The 6,294-nt window shown below is 38.7% G+C and overlaps 1 pseudogene; it reads right to left on the reverse strand.

Annotated features, from left to right (window-relative positions):
• Positions 1–5,743: 5,743 nt before the first annotated feature.
• Positions 5,744–5,992, reverse strand: LOC114093423 (cytochrome c oxidase subunit NDUFA4 pseudogene; annotated as a pseudogene).
• Positions 5,993–6,294: the final 302 nt, after the last annotated feature.

Below are 6,294 nucleotides of genomic sequence, written 5' to 3' on the forward strand. Positions count from 1 at the left end.
CCAGTAGCCTGAAGGCAGCCAGCACGGGGCTCACCAATGCAGCCTGGACACAAGCTGAACAGCACAATGAAACTCCAATAGATGCCATGTGGGGCAGAAGACTCACCCAGTGAAGCCCTGTCCAAGTCCCTAACCAACAAAACCATATCATATGATATATTGTTTTTAATCACCAGGTTTGGGGATGTAGTTTACATGAAGATAACCCATTTACAACCTCTGAAAAGAGTATATAATTTTAAAAACAAAATCCTCAATTAGAAAAACTTGATGCACTCAAAATGTTAGTGACTAGTTAAAAAGTAGATTACTATATATATAATTTTCACCTTAGTGAGATAGATAGATAGATAGATAGATAGATAGATAGATATATATATATATATATATATATATGGTGAAAATCTCTTTTCTGTTAGAAAGACTTTCTAAAACAGGTGTTATGTAACAGGTTTTCTTCTAAAAGTAGTATGTAATCTGGTTTACTCTAAATCTTCTCAAAACATACCTATTGAGTATCCGCTACATATTAGTCATTTTGTTAGCCACCAAGGTTATAATAATGGCAATATATAATTTCTGTCCAAAAATGCCTTGCTCTCTAGTGAGATATTGGTTAATTAATATGTAATTTTAAAACTGGTTTAAACAGGGGATTGGCAATTTTTTTCCATCAAAGGCCAGATAGTCAATCTTTCCACTCCATAGGCCAAAGTTGAAAGCAACTTTAGGCAATACACAAACAATAAGAGCAACTGAGTTCCAGTACAACCTATGGTGGGCACAACGTTTGTTTCTCATATGACTTTCGTGTACTTTGACATATTTTTATTCTCGATTCTTTTTAATTGTTTTCAACCATTTGAAAATGTAAAACTGGTCCTTAGCACACAGGCTGTATAGAAACGGAAGTGGGCTAAACTTGTCCCTCAGACAGTAGTCGGCCACCTTCTTAGTTTAGTTTTGATCAGTTAGGCCTACAGAAGGTAGAACTTAAATATATACACAAAAATAAATAAATAAAAGTTAGCAGTTTCTGATGAATTTAATGTTTTAGATTGCCTTGGCTACAAATAATCATCTGCCTTCTCTTTTCTGGTTTCTTCCATGCATTTGGATATAAGCTACAGGTGGTGAGAGCAGGTTTGGGTATTCACCAGGAGGAGCTCTGGGAAGCATGAGGCCCCAGTGAGGAGGCCTCAGCCAGCTAGCAAGGAGGAGGAACCACAGAGAAAGAACAGGAGGGCTCATCAGTAAAGGCAGCCGAAGTGAAAGCAAGAAACAAAAAGCCCTTGTGGCAAAAATAAGATTTAGTGGGTAAATAATAGAGGACCAATAATTAAGAAAAATTTCCCCCCAATTTAAACTGGCAGTGCCTTTGAGTAAAGGTCCTCCTGGGACATAGTTATGTCATCCGGCAAGCTGGAAGTGCAGGGATGGATAAAGAAGAGAATTTAACACATCCTTTTTATTAAAAGGCCATTCCTTATTTACTTTCTTCAGGTTGCCACCCACCCTTCTTTGTCGTTTGGCTTTATACTGAAATAAAGTGCAAATCTTTGGGCAAGAGGTTCCTAAAGATTTGATGCTTTGCATATTAAAGTTTTGTAATGGCTTTCACATAAAGCGCCTTCAAAACTGTTGCAAACATTTAAAATCTATGCAGTAGATCTGCACAGGAAGCTTGTTTGCCCTAGCTCACACACCATCCCCCACGTATGACTGTGTCCAAGAGCATCTCTGTTGGGAGCCTCAAAGACACATGTGTCTACCCTTTGGATTCAGGGATGATGTGTCTTCTTCCTGCAACTTTCTCATGCTTTCAGTGGCATGAAGGTGTGCTCTCTGTTCACGGGGTAGCAGCTGTGACCTATATTTTCACATTCTAAGGCACTTTGTGGCTTCCTCTTCCGTTCCAGGGACCCAGGATAGCCATGGTCACAGTCTGCCTTCCAACAGCTGATGACTTCACCTCGACAGGGTCCCAGATGTTCCTCATATTCTGTGCACGCAGACACCCAAACAACAGAAATTAGATAAGCATGTCAACTGACCGAAAATAGGTCTAAACAACAGAAATTAGATAAGCATGTCAACTGACCGAAAATAGGTCTAGTTCTGCTCTGGGGGAAAAATAGAAAGTCCTTACAATATACAGGCAGTATTTTGCGTGACTTTTATGATATCTTCTAAATGACTAATGGCTTGTGGGTTTCTTTCCACTCAGTAAGTCACATGAATCTTCTCTTGGGTCTCAATCAGCTGTTTCTGCTTTGCTTACTTTAAAAAAGAAAATAAAAGAAACCTTTCAACAGTTAGCAGTATGATTATTTATTATTATTATTATTATTATTATTATTATCATTATTATTATTAAGAGAGAAGGTCTTTGTATGTGCCCAGGCTGACCAGTAACTCCTGGGTCTACCTGATCCTTCCATTTTTGCCTCCCTAATAATAGTATCATTTTTTTAAAGTAGATTCTGTAATCCCTTCCCCATCCCCCATCTATACTCTTGTTACAGTTTTAGCAGAATATAATTTTAAAAGCACTTTTACTACATAAAAGTTGTAAAATGTGAATGTGGATGAAGGTTTGCTCTTATTATGAATGTTGTTTTTGGTTAGAATAAGCCCAGCTTTGACTACAGACACAGAACCTGTGTAGATAAGAGCAATGCTTACGTAACTATAGCTTCCCAAAACACATCAACCACACCAATTTGAAGTCAAGCAGGCAGGAAGGAAGGAAGGACGGGGGGTAATAAAAAGGAAGAAAGACTCAGTTTTAAACAAAAACATTGAACTCATACACCCACCTATAACAGGGACTCTAGCTCTACAAGTGTTCCTCTATGCTGGCCCTGATGAGCACCTTGGCTCTTCCCCTACTAAGGGAAATTCCCTCAGCACCTCTCTTCTTTAGGAACATTAGCAACAATGCAATTGCGTAGAGGTGCACAGACCTTAGCCAATAAATACCCTTTGACCTTTCCAAGTGTGATGAAGCCTCTCCCCTCTCCATCTGCCAGGCAGATCGCAGTTCCACCACCATTCCTGTTCTGTGAGCATCTGAGGTGCCCTGCACACCTTGCTGGCCAAGGGGAAGGAAGCTTTCCTTCCTAGTCAATCTCCAGCCTTGGATGACTGAATCCTACATGCTGGAAATCTGCCTCTTGTCCCAGCCACCTTACTCTTTAGAAAGCTGAGGTAGATGAGGGGATGCAGGGAGAGCGGAAAAGAGGAAGGGGAGAGAAAAAGAGGAGAGAGAGACCCTTCCAAAATACTCATATCCATGTCCTACTCCCTGGAAACTGAATATGCTGGGTTACATGGGGAAAAAAAGGGAATTAAGATTGCAGACAGAGAAATAAGGTCCCTGACCTTAAATAAGGACCTTCATTATCTGAGTGGGCCCAATGTCATCACAAGGGTTTTCAAAAGTAGAAGAGTGAAACAGAGGAGATTAGGGATATGATGCAAAAAGAGATCAACCTGCCATTTCTGGTTTTGAACAGGAGAAAGGAAGTCCATGAGCCAAGGAATATGGGCAGCCAACAAAATTGGAAAAAGCAAAAGAGAGAATTCTCCGCTTGAGTCACTAGAAAGGAACACAACTTTGCTGACACCTTCATTTTAGCCCAATGAGACCTAACATATAGAACTGCAAGATTATAAATCGGTGCTGCTTTTAGTTGTTATAGCAATAATTAAAAATTAAAAATTAAGACAGAAAACACTGGTTCAGGCCAAGTCCATACTGCCTAGCTAGGCATGCATTCCAGCTAAATTCTCAGGTTGAAGCCCAGGCTCACAGTTGATCTCATGTGATCATGTTGATCACAGTTGTCTGCTCCTGGAAGTTAACACAAGACAGCAGCAGTACTGCCTAAAGTCTCTAAACTACACTTTTACTTCTATAATTCTTGCCACAGTCCGAAGGATTTTTATACACATTGTTGCATTCATGCCAGTACATTCCAGGTGCCTGCTAAGTATGCAGAATCAACTCTTTATTCACTTGTTTCATAAATAAGTATCATTGAGACAAATGATGCTTAAGTCCCTTGTAGACTCTAAGACTCCAAAGTAAATTTCCATACAAGTGAAAAGATTATAATTATTACTTCTGAGAGCTAATATTGAAGAAAATAACTACTTAAGGAAAGGTTTTTGCCTTTACTATCATTTTTCTCGTGTTGGTGTTGAGAAATCTAAAAAATTATAGATCAAAAGGTTTTTCTGGCATGCATGTCGTGGCTTTCTTTCTATAGAAACTTGTCTTAATATACAAAGCCTTTGTTTAACTAAAATACAAATGAGTTTTGTAGAGGATTAGCCCTTCGTTGCTGGTATGGTGCAATGGTGATGGCCCAGACCCCAAGTCACACTGCTCAGGTACAGAACAATCCCAATTCTCTTTCTCACAAGCTGTAGAAGGATAAAAGTTACTTAACTTCACTGTTTCTGTTTTCTTGGGTCTAAAATGGGCAAAATAATAATATCTACTTTATAGGATAATTGTAAAGTAAATAAGCAGCTAGTCTACATAAAAACCCTCGAATACTACCAGGCATAGAACAAGTACCATTGATAACTGTTAAACTTAAGCCATTGATTACTGTAACTGTGCCTTTGATTCTGCCATCATTACGGTCTAAGATATCCTTAAAACATCTGGTCTTGCCAAACACCAGACTTTTAAACACATGACAGTCCAAAAGGAAATTAGATGATGTACTTGTTCCACATGGCCATCCAAATATGAAATCCATATTTGGAAAACTTTGTGATGATTCTTTTTATATTGCCTCTGACTTAAGATTCAAAACAAGTTAAAGCATAGGTGACTCAAAATTAATGCTACTAAGCTATTTTCTGTAGAGGAAATAATTCTTCAAAGCATGAAAAGAAGATCATCAGCATCAAAAATACCTGGGGTATTTGTTAAAATGTAAATTGTTAGGCCTTTTTTAGGATTTAGTAAATCAGAATGGAGACCCATGAATCTGAGTATTAACAAACTTGCATGTGATTCACATGCATATAAAATTTAAGAATCCATTGCCTTAACAAAACTACTTTAGTTTAGAACCTACCTTCATTTTTTGATGCTATAAAATTCAGCAGGTAAAAACAAGCAGGAGGAAAGGACAGTGTTAGCTGACTTGTAGATCATTCTCTCCTAAGACTTTTTAAAATTTTTTGGCAGCTCACAATTTATTTTCACCTTCCCTTTCCCTCAGGAAAATAAACGATATAGAAAAATAAATGAGATCAACATTTTCCACTGTGATCACACAACGCTGATGGGGGGGGGGGGGGAAAGCCCACCGAACTTCAGCGCTAAACAGTAGCTTCTCGTTAATCAGACTGAGCTGTAATTTTCTTCTACGTTTTTCTTTTATTATTGCACTATCGTTATCCACAGTATAGTTGGGTTCATTTTGACAAAATCACACGTGCATGGAATTTAATTTACTTCATTTCATTCCCTGGTGCTCCCACTTTCCCTGTCCTCTTCCCTTCCCCTATTCTTCTTCCTCTACTGTACTGGTCACTAACTCACTTCTTTATTTGTCTATTCAAATTTAAGAGATTTATTAACCAATATAATAAACTCCAACAAATCAACATGATTTCTTGCATTTGAAGGAGAAGTATTGCCTGGTTAAGTGGAAAACGGTGCAGATGACTTCTCAAGGACCTTCATTCTAAGCAGCCTTATAGTGACACATTTCATTTAGAAGTCTGGACCTTCTTTCTTTAGTTTGCTGTAACCCACATTCACTGAGTAGAACTTGTATTGATGATTGGGACCCAGTTTGTTTCAGGGTTCTGGGTTATTCTTCCTGTCCCACCTGATATCCATGTTGAACAATGCCAGACACATCACATACAGTGCTGCTCCAGTACTTCCTGCTCCAATAAATATGAAGCTGGGGAACAAGCTTGGATGCCTCTTGGCCTGACGGATGATCTGGAGGAGCATGTTTGCAACAGAGGCCTCTGGCCAAAAAGAGATCAGAACAAATCAGCAAGGCCCAAGACCAAGCAGCCTCTGCATCCAAGCTACCACGGCAGATGCCCAAATTCACCCAGAACCCTATTTACTTATTTTTGATTGGAGCTTTGTAGATATACATAAAGGTGGAATTCACTGTGTTAGATTTATACATTTTTACACATAACGTAATTTTTTTTTCAGATTCATTCCACATTTCTTCCACTTTCCTGTCCCTCCTTTGTCTCTCTAGATCTCCTACTCCACTGATCTTGCTTATATCTTAGTGA

Source organism: Marmota flaviventris, chromosome 5 (genome assembly GCF_047511675.1).
Source record: "Marmota flaviventris isolate mMarFla1 chromosome 5, mMarFla1.hap1, whole genome shotgun sequence".
Taxonomy (NCBI): domain Eukaryota; kingdom Metazoa; phylum Chordata; class Mammalia; order Rodentia; family Sciuridae; genus Marmota; species Marmota flaviventris.